This window comes from Ovis canadensis, chromosome 2 (assembly GCF_042477335.2).
Source record: "Ovis canadensis isolate MfBH-ARS-UI-01 breed Bighorn chromosome 2, ARS-UI_OviCan_v2, whole genome shotgun sequence".
NCBI lineage: Eukaryota > Metazoa > Chordata > Mammalia > Artiodactyla > Bovidae > Ovis > Ovis canadensis.
Genome location: NC_091246.1, coordinates 235,713,159 through 235,730,108, shown reverse-complemented (window position 1 = coordinate 235,730,108; position 16,950 = coordinate 235,713,159). Strand labels below are relative to the sequence as shown.

At 40.8% G+C, this 16,950-nt stretch overlaps 1 protein-coding gene across 1 annotated transcript in view; it reads left to right on the top strand.

Moving 5' to 3' along the window:
• Positions 1-16,950, top strand: part of SPHKAP (SPHK1 interactor, AKAP domain containing) — a 190,067-nt gene that overhangs the window by 84,755 nt on the left and 88,362 nt on the right. The window lies entirely within an intron of this gene.

Here is a 16,950-nt window from a genome sequence, read left to right as displayed (position 1 = left end):
GTTCATAGTTACCCTTCCTCTGGCCTCCTTGACTTCAAACTCGAGAATGTCTGGCTCTAGGTGAGTGATCACACCATCATGTCTATATGGGTCATTAAGTTCTTTTTTGTATAGTTTTTCTGTGCATTCTTGCCACCTTTTCTTAATATCTTCTGCTTCTGTTAAGTCCATACCATTTCTGTCCTTTATTGTGCCCATCTTTGCATGAAATGTTCCATTCGTATCTCTAATTTTCTCGAAGAGTTCTCTAGTCTTTCCCATTCTGTTGTTTTCCTCTGTTTCTTTGTATTGGTCACTGAGGAAGGCTTTCTTATCTCTCCTTGCTATTCTTTGGAACTCTGCATTCAGATGGGTCTATCTTTCCTTTTCTCTTTTGCCTTTAGCTTCTCTTCTGAGCTGCTTGTAGGGCCTCCTCAGACAACCATTTTGTCTGTTTGCATTTCTTTTTCATGGGGATGGTCTTGATCCCTGTCTCCTATACAGTGTCACATAGTTCTTCAGGCATTCCTCTATCAGATCTAATCCCTTGAATCTATTTGTCACTTCCACTGTATAATCGTAAGGGATTTGATTTAGGTCATACCTGAATGGTCTAATGGTTTTTCCCTACTTTCTTCAATTTAAGTCTGAATTTGGCAATAAGGAGTTCATGATCTGAGCCACAGTCAGCTTCCAGTCTTGTTTTTGCTGACTGTATAGAGCTTCTCCTATCATTTTGCCTTTTCATGCTGTTCAGGGGTTCTCAAGGCAAGAATACTGAAGTGGCTTGCCATTCCCTTCTCCAGTGGACCAGGTTCTGTCAGACCTCTCCACCATGACCCGCCCGTCTTGGGTTGCCCCACAGGCATGGCTTGGTTTCATTGAGTTAGACAAGGCTGTGGTCCTAGTGTGATTAGATTGACTAGTTTTCTGTGAGTATGGTTTCATTGTGTCTGCTCTCTGATGCCCTCTTGCAACCCCTACCATCTTACTTGGGTTTCTCTTAACTTGGGCGTGGGCTGTCTCTTCATGGCTGCTCCAGCAAAGCACAGCCGCTGCTCCTTACCTTGGACGAGGGGTATCTCCTTACTGCCGCCATTCCTGACCTTCAACGTGGGAAACGCTGGACTGGAAGAAACACAAGCTGGAATCAAGATTGCCGGGAGAAATATCAATCACCTCAGATATGCAGATGACACCACCCTTATGGCAGAAAGTGAAGAGGAACTGAAAAGCCTCTTGATGAAAGTGAAAGAGGAGAGTGAAAAAGTTGGCTTAAAGCTCAACATTCAGAAAACAAAGATCATGGCATCCGATCCCATCACTTCATGGGAAATAGATGGGGAAACAGTGGAAACAGTGTCAGACTTTATTTTTGGGGGCTCCAAAATCACCGCAGATGGTGACTGTAGCCATGAAATTAAAAGACGCTTACTCCTTGGAAGAAAAGTTATGACCAACCTAGATAGCATATTCAAAAGCAGAGACATTACTTTGCCGACTAAGGTCCGTCTAGTCAAGGCTATGGTTTTTCCTGTGGTCATATATGGATGTGAGAGTTGGACTGTGAAGAAGGCTGAGTGCCGAAGAATTGATGCTTTTGAACTGTGGTGTTGGAGAAGACTCTTGAGAGTCCCTTGGACTGCAAGGAGATCCAACCAGTCCATTCTGAAGGAGATCAGCCCTGGGATTTCTTTGGGCGGAATGATGCTAAAGCTGAAGCTCCAGTACTTTGGCCACCTCATGCGAAGAGTTGACTCATTGGAAAAGACTCTGATGCTGGGAAGGATTGGGGGCAGTAGGAGAAGGGGACGACCCAGGATGAGATGGCTGAATGGCATCACGGACTCGATGGACATGAGTCTGAGTGAACTCCAGGAGATGGTGATGAACAGGGAGGCCTGGCGTGCTGCGATTCATGGGGTCACAAAGAGTTGGACACGACTGAGTGACTGAACTGAACTGATAGAGCTTCTCCATCTTTGGCTGCAAAGAATATAATCAATCTGATTTTGGCATTGACCATGTGGTGATGTCCATGTATAGAGTCATCTCTTGTCTTGTTGGAAGAGGGTGTTTGCTATGACCAGTGCCTTCTCTTAGCAAAACTCTGTTAGTCTTTGCCCTGCTTCATTTTGTACTCCCAAGGCCAAACTTGCCTGTTACTCCAGGTATCTCTTGACTTCCTAGTTTTGCATTCCAGTCCCCTATGATGAGGCTTCCCTGGTGGCTCAGAGGTTAAAGCATCTGCCTCCAATGTGGGAGACCCGGGTTCGATCCCTGGGTCGGGAAGATCCCTTGGAGAAGGAAATGGCTACCCACTCCAGTATTCTTGCCTGGAGAATCCCATGGACAGAGGAGCCTACAGTCCACAGGGCTACAGTCCATGGGGTCGCAAAGAGTCGAACACGACTGAGCGACTTCAATTCACTTCACTTCACTTCACTTCACTCCCCCTATGATGAAAAGGACATCTTTTTTGGGTGTTAGTTCTAGAAGTTCACCATCTGAGCCACCAGGGAATCAGGGCCTCATAGAACCATTCAACTTCAGCTTCTTCAGCATTAGTGGTTGGGACATAGACTTGGATTGTTGTGATACTGAATGGTTTGCCTTGGAAACCAACAGAGATCATTCTGTCATTTTTGAGACAGCACACAAGTACTATATTTTGAACTCTTCTGTTGACTATGATGGCTACTCCATTTCTTCTAAGGGATTCTTGCCCACAGTAGCAGATACAATGGTCATCTGAGTTAAATACACCCATTCCAGTCCATTTTAGTTTGCCGATTGCTAAAATGCCAGTGTTCATTCTTGCCATCTCCTGTTTGACCACTTCCAATACCTTGATTCATGGACCTAACATTCAGATTCCTATGCAATATTACTCTTTACAGCATCAGACCTTGCTTCTATCACCAGTCACATCCACGACTGGGTGTTCTTTTCACTTTGGCTCTGCCTCTTCATTCTTTCTGGAGTTGTTTCTCCACTGATCTCCAGTAGCATATTGGGCACCTACCGAGCTGGGGAGTTCATCTTTCTGGGTCCTATCTTTTTGCCTTTTCATACTGTTCATGGGGTTCTCAAGACAAGAATACTGAAGTGGTTTGCCATTCCCTTCTCCAGTGGACCACGTTTTGTCAGAACTCTCCACCATGACCCATCTGTCTTGGGTGGCCCTACATGGCATGGCTCATAGGTTCCTTGAGTTAGACAAGGCTGTGGTCGATGTGATCAGTTTGCTTAGTTTTCTGTGATTCTGGTTTTCATTCTGTCTGCCCCTTGATGAATAAGGATAAGAGATTTATCATTTTGCTCTTTACTAGAATTTAATTTCTAATTTTTCCAGAACTATCTTTTGGTTTAATGCTTCATTAAAATTGCCTTGAAATTCACATTATTTCTATTCATAGTTACAGTCAGCTCTTTCCTTACTGATCATTTTAAGACTTTTGGCTATCACCCTACAAATAAATTATACCCTCTAGCATGCATTTTAACTGATGAATCTTGGCATTTGAAAATGTTTTGCATTTGCCTTAAATTTGTGAATAAATTAATAAGATTTTTGAGCAGTCTTTAAAATTTCAGACATGATTGTGAAACTAGGAAGATATTTGACAGCTGTTCAATGGGTCTCTGATGTGAATGAAACCCAGGGGCAATAATGACAGAATGGTATCTTGAATGACTGCTTTTTATTGTATATTATTTCTCCAAATATGTCTGTATCTAGTCTTTTCTGAAACTTAGTAGAAAAGTTAAGGAAGAGACAAATAGCCCACTTGATAAGTTGATCTACGGAAAAATCTAGGTTTACATAATTAAGGAAATATAAAATGTGAAGAGATATTTACATGATCTGGTACAGATATTTACCAAGTTTTCAAGGAACTATTAATGTGTTTTTCCCCCCTAAAAGAATAAGCTTTGGAACTTCCTTTTTAATTCTTTAACTTTAGGCTTACAGAAAAGTTGCATGAAGAATGCAAAGAATTCACAGATTCCTGAAATGCAAAAATGTTACTGTAGTTATTTCACCCTCTCCTTTGTGCATGTATATGCATCTGTGTGTTAATATACATAGGTGCTTTTTTTTCCTAAAACTTTTGAGAATGACACGATGCCCCTTAATCCCTGCATACTTCGGTGTGAAATGTAAATATTTGAAATTCAAGTGGAACCCAGAGTTGCAGAAACCCTTGTTTAGACAAGGAACTCAGTTACCCACCGCACAATGGTATTCTTTAAATATTTATTCAGCAGTTTTCAAGGAGAAGCTACATTCTGCCTGCAAAAAGTGAAAAATCAAAGGATGATGATGGAAGTCAGACAGACTGAGCAAAACAAAAGCTCTAGATAAAACAGACAAAGCAAAGCAGCGTGAGGGCAGTAGAGCTGGACCATGCGACCTCACTCACCTGGGCAGTGGCTTCAGAGACATCTTAAAAATCCAAGCATCCCGGAGAAAACTTTTGTCTCTCAGTCAAATGAAAGTTTCACTGAACCTTCCCAAGCTTTTAGAAGCTAGTGAATTAGAAAGGCACTTTATTGTGAAGCATAACACAGAGGGATGGTAGGGAAAAGAGTTTACCACAAATCAACTAGGTGGCTCTACATCTATGAAGGTCATGTGCAAGGAACCAAAACCTAGAAGAGTGATCAATCAAACTTAGAAGAAGCTTTTGATAAATAATTTGAGGGCTGAATCTAAACTGTGCGGCCAGTGAGTACTGTAGTAGTTTGGAGGTCAGATGGTAAAGAATCTGCCTGTGATGCAGGAGACCTGGATCCGATCCCTGTGTCAGAAGATCCCCTGGAGAAGGAAATGGCAACACACTCCAGTATTCTTGCCTGGAGAAACCCATGAACAGGGGGTTGCGAGGAGCTGGACACGACTGAGCTACTAACACTTTCACACTTTGACTTTCAATTTGGGAGTAAGTCTTAGGCTCAGTCCATACGTTTATCAGTGTCTTAGATCCTGAAACTGCTCAGGAAGACGTTTTTATAAGTTTACTTTGATTGACAATTGAGTGCAAATTCTGTCTTAAAGCTCAGTCATGTCTGACTGTGACTCCATAGACTGCAGCCCACCAGGCTCCTCCTAAGTTGTAGGTAAAATGATACATAATAAAAATTAAGACCATTGACTTTGTTTACTGTCCCAGAAATTACAATGTACATACTCAGATTTTCAGTCGTGTCTGACTCTTTGCAGCTTCATGGACTGTAGCCCACCAGGCTCCTCTGTCCATGGGATTTCCTAGGAAAGAATACTGGAATTGTTGTTGTTGTTCAGTCACTCAGTCAGGTCTGACTCTTTACAACCTCAAGGACTACAGCACCCCAGACTTCCCTGTCCTTCACCATCTCCCGAATCTTGCTCAAACTCATGTCCATTGAGTCATGAGTGATGCCATCCAACCGTATCATCCTGTGTTGTCACCTTCTCCTCCTGCCTTCAATCTCTCCCAGCTTCAGGGTCTTTTCTAATGTGTCAGCCTTTCACATCAGATGGCCAAATTATTGGAGCTTCTGCTTCACCATCAATCCTTCCAATGAATATTCAGAATTAATTTCCTTTAGGATTGACTGGTTTGTTCTCCTTGCAGTCCAAGAGACTCTCAAGAGTCTTCTCCAACACCATAGTTGAAAACATCAATTGTTTGGCATTCAGCCTTCTTTATGGTCCAACTCTTACATCCATACATGACTACTGGAAAAACCATAGCTTTGACTATATGGACTTTTGTTAGAAAAGTAGATTGCCATTTTATCTAAGCATTAAATAAGTGGAATCAGACTTGTAATAATTTCTAAGAGAAACCAAGGCTCCCAGTGTAATTATTTATTTTAAATATGCTTTGAAACTGTGCACATTAAACAAAACACTTTAATGAATTGAATGAAAAAAAGAAGTCAAGGATAACTGCTATGTTTTTGACATAAGCTCTTAGGTGGATTTAAGTTACCTTAATGGGGGACACTAAAGGGAGAAGTCGTTGGAATAGGAGGAGGGAGATGATTCTGAGTGTCTTTTAATTATCTGGGTAGAAATGTCATAACTTGGTAGGTGGATGTACAAATAGGAATTGTTGGCAAGATTAAGGAGAGAGAGAAGGGATTTGAGGGCATAAAGCAGAGATCAGTCACACCAGGGAGAGTGTGTAGGAGAAGGGAGCTTATAACTGTGAGCTGGAGTATTCTGATAAGTGCTCATACAAGGATCTCCATCTCCCAAGGTCCCCCCGAAAGCAAGAGATTATTTTTTAAGCATGTAAGTCTGAATTTCAAAAACACAATGAAGTGTTTTATGTATCCTGGTTATTTTTGTCACTAAAAATACAGACAGATGAATAGATCTGAATGTACTTTTAAACTTTTAAGCTTGTTCAAACCGTTCTCAGTTTTTTTAAAAAATTCATTTTGCCAGAAGAATCTCGTTATTAAAATAGCTCAGAATAGCTTTGAATTTCATAGTTCAAACAATTCCTGCAATTACAACAATTTTCCTTTGAATAGAAAGCCAATCAGTCAACAAAAACCAAGAGCAGTAAACACTGTTTCTCATTAAAATACCTTTAAGCTTCAAGGATATTTATTACCTAGTTTAGGTATCTCTTTAGCAGAATTATTTGTTTTGGTAACATGTCTTTTTTGATCAGTTATTCCAAAATCCCAGGAAAACTAGTCAGAAGTAACAGCATTAATTTTTTTTTCATAACTTAGAGTCTAAAGGTTAAAAACAAATAAATAAGAGGAAGAAACAAAGTGTGCCCTGCTAATGACCACCATAGGATGTCTGTTTTCAGTTCCAAGCCTCTGGGCTATTATTTCTCTTTTATAATAATGATACAAGCTCAAGCTCACCCCTAGACCTTTATTAGAGATGAGAAAGTGCTTCAAGCAGAACTGCTGCCCTTCTACCCTTTATATTACACTCTTTTTAAGACCAGAGACAGCCCTCACTATATATTCCAAACAGTGCCTGGCAGGTCAGCTGGTTCATAGCTTCTATGGTGTTAGTGGAATTTAATTGGATTATCTGGAGGCATTCAGTGTACTTGCCAGAATCATCTGAATTAGCTGAAAAGAGTGAAGGAAAGTTTGTCCATTGCTAAGTTATGCCTTGTGGGCTTCCCAGGTGGCTCAGGGCTAAAAAGTCTGCCCGCAATGCAAGAGATGCACGTTTGATCCCTGGGTCAGGAAGATCTCCTGGAGAAGGAAATGGCAACCCACTCCAGTATTCTTGCCTGGGAAATCCCTTGGATAGAGGAGCCTATCAGGCTATAGTCCATGGGGTCGCAAAGAGTCAGACACAGCTTGGCGACTAAAGAACAGCAACAGTTATGCATCAGGTTTGATTTAATAGGACCGTTAAAGAGACAGCCTAAGTCAGCAGACACGACTGATTGACTAACACTTTCACAGGTCAGCAGTATCTAAGGTGGTTTTGCTAGGTACCCAGGGATGAATTCTTCCAGAAGAGAGTCTTCCAATCTTCAGCACCATTGCCGATCAAATGTCTTCATCCTTAATGAAAGTATTCGTCACTATGGCATTCCTAACATGTACACATACATTTACATACATGCTTCCCCTCCTTCCTTATAAATATTAATTATTATGTTCTTCCAAATCCTCTTTAAAAAGCAAATATTAAAACAAGCAAAACACTTTCTTTGACCCTCTCCCTGTGAAACCACTCTCCCTATGTTCCTCCTTCTCTTGACCACCAAACATAAAAACTAGTAAAAAGCATATTGTCTGTTCTATCTGGACCACTATCTGGTTATCTTACTTTTCTGCTGAAATTCTTATCCACTGATGTGTTGTCGCTGCTTATGTTACTCACTTTTGAGCAGAACAAACTAAATTCATACCCCCAACCCAGCTTCTGAAGAGTAGTTATTTTTTTTCCATGGCTTCATGAACATCATTCTCTCTTCTAATTATTTCCCTACCTCTCATATCATTTCTCCTCTGTCTTTTTCCTGGACTTCTGCTTCTGTCTTTTTCCTGAACTTCCTAACCTAGCACTTAAATGTAGCTTTTCCCAAAGGTCTGTGTAAAAGCCCATCCTTTCTTTCTCACAGCTCTCACTGGGTCATTCATCCATAACTAATGGCTTTAGCCACATCTATATACAAACGACTGCCATCGCAGGACTACAGACTTCTTTCCAAGTGCCTGTTAGATAAACTCATCGGAAAAATCTCAAAAATAACACATAGTCAACATAAACTGGGTAAATATCCAAAAATATGGTCCTTCTCCCAAAATTTCTGCTGATGGTTTTGTAATCTACATATTTTCCCAGGCTGTAGCCCTTAGAACCACACTCATCTTATTTTTCTCTTAGGCTTCATCTCTAATTGATTATCAAAAGCTGTTTTTATTTCTCAGTTCTGGCTGTGCCATTTTCAGCCTTACTCTCACTACTTTATTGTTTAATGCCCCACATATTTCTTCTAAATATTTAATGTGCAACTAAAGCAAACAGGGAAAACAAGAGACAAAAAAAACAAAGAAGACCTTAGCAATCTTGAAAGTCCACTGATATTTTGGTATCTTTCTCTCCCGAGTTCCCATGTAGCATCAAATTCCTAGACTTACTTTAAGGTTCTAGTGTTACAAATAATTGCATTACCAGTTACCCTGCTACCATGCTGTGTCACATAATTCCTCAGGGGCCCCTTAGTCAGTTCAGTATCTAATTCAAGGCCATGACTCTAGTTTTTAATTGAATTGAATATGAATTCCAAGGGAATATGGGTATGATTCACCCTGTTATCCTGGGTTTTATTTTTTAATTTTTTTAAAACTTTTTATTTTGTGTTGGGGTATAGTCAATTAACAATGTTATGATAGTTTCAGGTGGACAACAAAGGAACTCAGCCATACATATACGTGTATCCATTCTCCCCTAAACTCCCCTCCCATCTAGACTGCTGCATACCATTGAGCAGAGTTCTATATGCTATATAGTAGGTCGTTATTGGTTATCCATCTTAAATGTAGCAATATGTGCATACCCTTCCTAGTTTTTAAAGTGCATTGCAAAATGACAGGTCAAGGAAGAAGCACTTTGATACTGGTACTCTCTGACATTGAAGATACAATCACAGTATTCGTTTGCCAGAGCCTAGCAGCAGCCCCATGTAAGCATTCATCATGTCTGACTCTGCGACCCCACTGAGGAGGGCATGGCAACCCACTCCAGTAATTTTGCCTAGAGAATCCCACTGGCAGAGGAACCTGGCAGGCTATAGACTATAGGGGCACAAAGAATCAGACATGACTGAATGATTTAGCATGCATGCAGACAGCAGCAGCCCCCAAATAAAATAGCTTTGGTAAGTATATTTACAACACAAGCTAAACAAGCAGAATGTACTAGAGTTCTCCTGGCCAAACTACCAGTAACACTGAAGAAGCTGAAGGTGAATGGTTCTATGAAGACCTACAAGACCTCCTCGAACTAACACCAAAAAAAGATGTCCTTTTCATTATAGGGGACTGGAATGCAAAAGTAGGAAGTCAAGAAACACCTGGAGTAACAGGCAAATTTGGCCTTGGAATATGGAATGAAGCAGGGCAAAGGCTAATAGAGTTTTGCCAAGAGAACACATTGGTCATAGCAAACACCCTCTTCCAACAACACAAGAGAAGACTCTACACATGGACATCACCAGATGGTCAACACCAAAATCAGATTGATTATATTCTTTGCAGCCAAAGATGGAGAAGCTCTATACAGTCAGCAAAAACAAGACCAGGAGCTGACTGTGGCTCACATCATGAACTCCTTATTACCAAATTCAGACTCAAATTGAAGAAAGTAGGGAAAACCACTAGACCATTCAGGTATGACCTAAATCAAATCCCTTATGATTGTACAGTGGAAGTGAGAAATAGATTTAAGGGCCTAGATCTGATAGATAGAGTGCCTGATGAACTATGGACGGAGATTCGTGACATTGTACAGGAGACAGGGATCAAGACCATCCCCATGCAAAAGAAATGCAAAAAAGCAAAATGGCTGTCTGGGGAGGCCTTACAAATAGCTGTGAAAAGAAGAGAAGTGAAAAGCAAAGGAGAAAAGGAAAGATATGAGCATCTGAATGCAGAGTTCCAAAGAATAGCAAGGAGAGATAACAAAGCCTTTCTCAGTGATCAATCCAAAGAAATAGAGGAAAAGAACAGAATGGGAAAGACTAGAGATCTCTTCAAGAAAATTAGAGATACCAAGGGAACATTTCATGCAAAGATGGGCACAATAAAGGACAGAAATGGTATGGACCTAATAGAAGCAGAAGATATTAAGAAGAGGTGGCAAGAATACACAGAACTATACAAAAAAGATCTTCATGACCAAAATAATCAGGATGGGGTGATCACTCACCTAGAGCCAGATATCCTGGAATGTGAAGTCAAGTGGGCCTTAGAAAGCATCACTATGAACAAAGCTAGTGGAGGTGGTGGAGTTGAGCTTCCACTTTAGCTTCCACTTGATCTCTTTCAAATCCTGAAAGATGATGCTGTGAAAGTGCTGCACTCAATATGCCAGCTAGTTTGGAAAACTCAGCAGTGGCCAAAGGACTGGAAAAGGTCAGTTTTCATTCCAATCCCAAAAAAAGGCAATGCCAGGGAATGCTCAAACTACCGCACAATTGTACTCATCTCACATGCTAGTAAAATAATGCTCAAAATTCTCCAAGCCAGGCTTCAGCAATACATGAACTGTGAACTTCCAGGTGTTCAAGCTCTTTTAGATAAGGCAGAGGCACCAGAGATCAAATTGTGAACATCCGCTGGATCGTCGAAAAAGCAAGAGAGTTCCACAAAAACATCTATTTCTGCTTTATTGACTATGCCAAAACCTTTGACTGTGTGAATGACAACAAACTGGAAAATTCTGAAAGAGATGGGAATACCAGACCACCTGACCGGCCTCTTGAGAAACCTGTATGCAAGTCAGGAAGAAACAGTTAGAACTGGACATGGAATAACAGACTGGTTCCAAATAGGAAAAGGAGTACGTCAAGGCTGTATATTGTCACCCTGCTTATTTAACTTCTATGCAGAATACATCATGAGAAATGCTGGGCTGGAAGAAGCACAAGCTGGAATCAAGATGGCTGGGAGAAATATCAATCACCTCAGATATGCAGATGACACCACCCTTATGGCAGAAAGTGAAAAGGAACTAAAAAGCCTCTTGATGAGAGTGAAAGAGGAGAGTGAAAAAGTTGGCTTAAAGCTCAACATTCAGAGAACGAAGATCATGGCATCCAGTCCCATCACTTCATGGCAAGTAGATGGGGAAAGAGTGGAATTGGTGTCAGACTTTATTTTGGTTCTCCAAAATCACTGCAGATGGTGATTGCAGCCATGAAATTAAAAGACGCTTACTCCTTGAAAGGAAAGTTATGGCCAACCTAGATAGCATATTGAAAAGCAGAGACATTACTTTGCCGACTAAGTTCCGTCTAGTCAAGGCTATGGTTTTTCCTGTGGTCATGTATGTTTGTGAAAGTTAGACTGTGAAGAAAGCTGAGCACTGAAGAATTGATGCGTTTGAACTGTGGTGTTGGAGAAGACTCCTGAGAGTCCCTTGGACTGCAAGGAGATCCAACCAGTCCATTCTAAAGATCAGTCCTGGGATTTCTTTGGAAGGACTGATGCTAAAGCTGAAACTCCAATACATTGGCCACCTCCTGCGAAGAGTTGACTCATTGGAAAAGACTCTGACGCTGGGAGGGATTAAGGGTAGGAGGAGAAGGGGATGACATAGGATGAGATGGCTGGATGGCATCACCGACTCGATGGACATGAGTTTAAGTGAACTCCGGGAATTGGTGATGGACCGAGAGGCCTGGCGTGCTGCAATTCATGGGGTCGCAAAGAGTTGGACACAACTGAGTGACTGACCTGAACTGAACTGAACTGACTAAACTTCTGTTCGTGAAATTGCAGACCCCAAGGGCTGGAATAAATCTGGAAGATATGCTACCCATTACACTTGAAATGAGAAAACAAAATAGCAGTGAGGAGAAGGATTGCTCAAAGCCCGGATTAAATTATCAGCAAGGCCAGATCTAAAGCCCATATCCACCAGTTCCTAGCAAAATTAATACATCACTTTTTCAATATTCTGGTAGATCCCCTTCTACAGTAGCTATAATAATTTTATTAAAATGTAATAAGATGTACAATTTCTTTTGTAGGGTTCTTTTATTTGAAGCATGAAAGATTTTTATTACTAATCCATGCTGAAGACTTTAAATTATTAAAAAGTTCCAAGTTGTTTAGCTTTCTGACTGTTTTTAGTAAATTTAAGATTGTCACATTTTGTATACATAATACTGTCAAATTATATCTGGGACACATATAATTATATCATTCATAGTTATAAATGCCATTAAGGTTTGAGTGGCTCAGTGGTAAAGAATCCACCTGCAGTGCGGAGACACAGGTTTGATCCCTGGGTAGGGAAGATCCTGGGAGAAGGAAATAGCAACCCACTGCAGTATTTTTGCCTGGGACAGAGTAGCCAAGTGGGCTGCAGTCCTCGGGGGTCACAAAAAGTTGGACATGACTTAACAACTAAACAACAATTAAGTTTGATATGTCTGTACCATCAACCAAAGCAACATAGCTCTTGGTAACCTTGAGTGCAGTGCTTACACTTACTCCTCCAGCTGACATTAATCGAGTCTTATGATATTCAAACCACTCCAGCAGAGTCTCTGAGGTATATGGAAACAGGAGCAAAGATTCTGTACATTTTAAGTAGCTCAGAATACTGGACATTTTAACTAATGCGTGCTAAGTCACTTCAGTCATGTCCGACTCTGCCACGCTATGGACTGTAGCCTGCCAGGCTCCTCTGTCCTTGGTATTCTCCAGGCAAGAATACTGGGGTGGGTTGCCATTCCCCCATCCAGAAGATCTTCCCAACCCAGGGATCCAATCCGCGTCTCTTATGTCTCCTGCATTGGCAGACATGTTCTTCACCCCTAAAGCCACTTGGGAAGCCCATTTTAAATAATATGCCATAATAATTCTGGATACTGAGTCCACTCCCACTCTCTTGGACTTATATTGTTGTTGTTTTCTTCAATTTGTTTTTTGGCTGGATTGGTTTAGCGAAGTTTATTTCCTTTTCATATTGTGAAGTCTTTGGTGTCACTTCCCAGAGACGCACAGCCTTGGGCCGGTGCACAATCACCTAGGACAACCATGATCCTAGCAGGTCTCTCTCTCTGACTGTGTCTTTCTCAGATCTTTCTTTTAAGCTGCCTGTTTCATTTGGTAGTACATTCCTGCATGTTAGACTCCACTACTTGACAGCTGGTTATTCTATTGCTTAAAAAAATGCCTTGGAATATAAATTGCTCAGTAGACTGATGCAATTAAACTTAGGCAGGTATAGTTTCTATAGTTTTGAATTTTGTTCTGACCCCATGAGAGTTCTTTTTAGACACCTTTCTAATTCACTCTAATAAACTGGCTGACTATGGTGTAGCTTGTTGATCTTAATTAAGAGAAGCTATTATTTTTAAGGATTCACTTAGGCTTTAACTTCTCTAGACACTGTCTCAAATAATCTCAGTGCCTTTTGGAAAGAGCTACTGAGTTCTCTTTTCTTATGGATTGCCTTTTCTCCTAGGCAATATCTCTTAAGTGGTCATGCAGGGTGCTGAATGTAACAGTAGCCTCTGATGTTCTTGGCTTGCCTCTCTAAGTTAGAACTGCTACTTTCTACAAGACACTGGAGTGAGTCTAAGCTTACTCGGCTCATCTCATGACAGGCCAATAAATTGAAGACAATGTGTTGAGGCAAGGAATACAACTTGGAAAGTTGGCTGACCAAGAAGATGGCAGACTAATGTCTCAAAATGATCATCTTATCCATGTCTGGATGCCAGGTTCTTTTATAGATCAGAGATGAGGGGAGGTGAGGAAACAAAGTAAAAAGGACATTGATCTTGCAAATATCTCCTAGAATGGCAAGTCTCAGGCAGGGGATGTGTTAATTTCTTTCTGCCATCTACAAGTTGACAGGATTCTGCAAAGGCACTTTAGTTTAAGCAGAGGGGCATTATGTGTGAAGCCATTATGTGTGATTATAATAACAAAAGCAACTAAAGGCTAGTTGAAGCAACAGTTCCAACATGGAGTCAGAATTGACTTTTCCCTGCAACAGCCCTAGTATTCCAAGCCTGCTGTATCTAAGTAGCACCTGGATGGGGCCCTCATGGAAGAAAGAAGATCCCAGTTTCTTGGTTTCACTCACCAGGTATTTAGCCTCTTCACTTTGGATCTGGAGGGGATGAGTAATGCTGGCAGTTTCTATCTCTCGGTGAGATAAGATAGAGTAACTCTTGTTTGGGTGTTGAGGGGACAGGAGACCCAAATGGAGCCTCAGTCAAATTGAACTGCAGGAAGCAGAGGCAGGGGAAAGGAGAAAGTGAGGTGTGATATACATACCACAGACTTTTTCTCTATTTCAAGTTTTAGTAGATTTTCTTGAAAATATTTCCTTTTCTCGGTGTTCTCATGACAGTTCTAGGGAATTAAAGCATTTGCTTTTATAGTCCCTCCCCCAACTGCCCCTTACTTCCTTCGCTGAGGAGTTGGTCCACAGAGCTCTTCATGCTGCCATCCCAGGCCTGGAAATTTCTACTATATTTATGTTACCTGCCTGACGCTTGGAGGTGTTCAAGTTTGTGACCCAGGCAGGGTTTGCAAATAGAGTCAGGCATTTCTCATCACCAGTTAAAGATCTCTTTATATCCTTTAGCTTTTAGCCTTGTTGAGAGTAGAGCTGACATTCTTCATAAAAGTTAAGGAATCTAATTTCCCCAAAGAAGAGCTTCTAATTTTCATATAAAGTTGACAAGTGAATGGGGAGAGAATCAAGACTTTTCTCAGGAAAAAAACAGAAGTTTCCTATAATCGATGGAGTTCAACTTCAGGAAATGCTTCTACTGATTTTATTCTGAAAACATTTAACAGATGTCACAGTTGTCTAGAGAAGCTATCCATTAAAAACTTGTTAAACACTGATTTTTCAACTTTAAGGACTATAGTTCCATCATGAGCCTAAAAAATAAACTGTAAAGGATTCCTCTTGATGCTGCATGAAATGATTTGCAATATACTTTTTGGTTGGGAGCTACTTAGACATTAAATCAGGTCTGGCAAAGGATGATAAATGTGAAATAGCTAAAACTGAGTCATTCTCGCTAGTACTAATTGCATAGCAAACCCAATTGTCTATTCATATAATTCGTTTTTTTCTGATAAAATTATATTGTCAACCTCCAAGAGAATTTAGTCATGTATCCTTGAAATCAGCAGAATTTTGTGAATTTTCAAGTAGAAATTCATAGATAGGTATATCTGTATCAAAGAAAATTCTCTGGTCACTGTAATTTTTGTCTAATAACATTAATAAAAAGTAGGTTGTGCAGGCTAAAAAATTTGATATTAAAATGAAGGGACATGTTTCATTTATCACAACAAATTCCCAAGTGACTTGGCCTATGTGAACACAAAGCTTCCTTCCAATTTTGAAGATTCTTTTCAGATGCTTATTCATTCTTCTTCTGATAAGTTCAGTTCAGTTGCTCAGTCATGTCTGACTCTTTGTGACCCCATGGACAGCAGCGTGCCAGGCCTCCCTGTCCGTCACCAACTCCTAGAGTTTACCCAGACTCACGTGCATTGAATTGGTGATGGCCATCCAACCATGTCATCTTCTGCCGTCCCCTTCTCCTCCTGCCTTCAGTCTTTCCCAACATTAGGCTTTTATCAAATGAGTCAGCTCTTCACATCAGGTGGCCACAGTATTGGAGTTTCAGCTTCAGCATCAGTCCTTCCAATGAATACCCAGGACTGCTTTCCTTTAGGATGGACAGGTTGGATCTCCTTGCAGTCCAAGGGACTCTCAAGAGTCTTCTCCAACACCATAGTTCAAAGGCATCAATTCTTCGGCTCTCACTTTTCTTTATAGTCCAGCTCTCACATCCATACATGACTACTGGAAAACCCATAGCTTTGCCTAAACAGACCTTTACTGGCAAAGTAATGTCTCTGCTTTTCAATATGCTGTCTAGGTTTCTTTGGTCATAACTTTTCTTCCAAAGAGTAAGCGTCTTTTAATTTCATGGCTGCAATCACCATCTGCAGTGATTTTAGAGCCCAAAAAAATAAAGTCTGACACTGTTTCCCCATCTATTTGCCATGAAGTGATGGGACCAGATGCCATGATCTTCGTTTTCTAAATGTTGAGCTTTAAGCCAACCTTTTCACTCTCCTCTTTCACTTTCATCAAGAGGCTTTTTAATTCTTCTTCACTTTCTGCCATAAGGGTGGTGTCATCTGCATAGCTGAGGTTATTGATATTTCTCCCAGCAATCTTGATTCCAGCTTGTGCTTCTTCCAGCCCAGCATTTCTCATGATGTACTCGACATACAAGTTAAGTAAGCAGGGTGCCAATATACAGCCTTGACGTACTCTTTTTCCTATTTGGAACCAGTCTGTTGTTCCATGTCCAGTTCTAACTGTTTCTTCCTGACCTGCATTCAGATTTCTCAAGAGGCACGTCAGGTGGTATGGTATTCCCCATCTCTTTCAGAATTTTCCACAGCTTATTGTGATCCACACAGTCAAAGCAGAATCATTATTCTTAACAGTGCAATATTGGAAGAAAGTGATACTGTGCTTAATTAGTGAAAACAGCATAATTTTGCTGCCTTTATTTTTTTACACTGAATTTCAGCATGGTGTTCTGTTAACTCAGCAGACTGCTGTTGTTCTGCTGGTAAGTGCATGAAAACACAGTCTGTTTGCTTTGCTTAGGAGGCAAAGAACTAGGTGCATATATTTGGTTTACCTTGGTAACTGCAAAGGGAAGTCATCAATCAATGTCACAGGCTTTGAGCTATTCT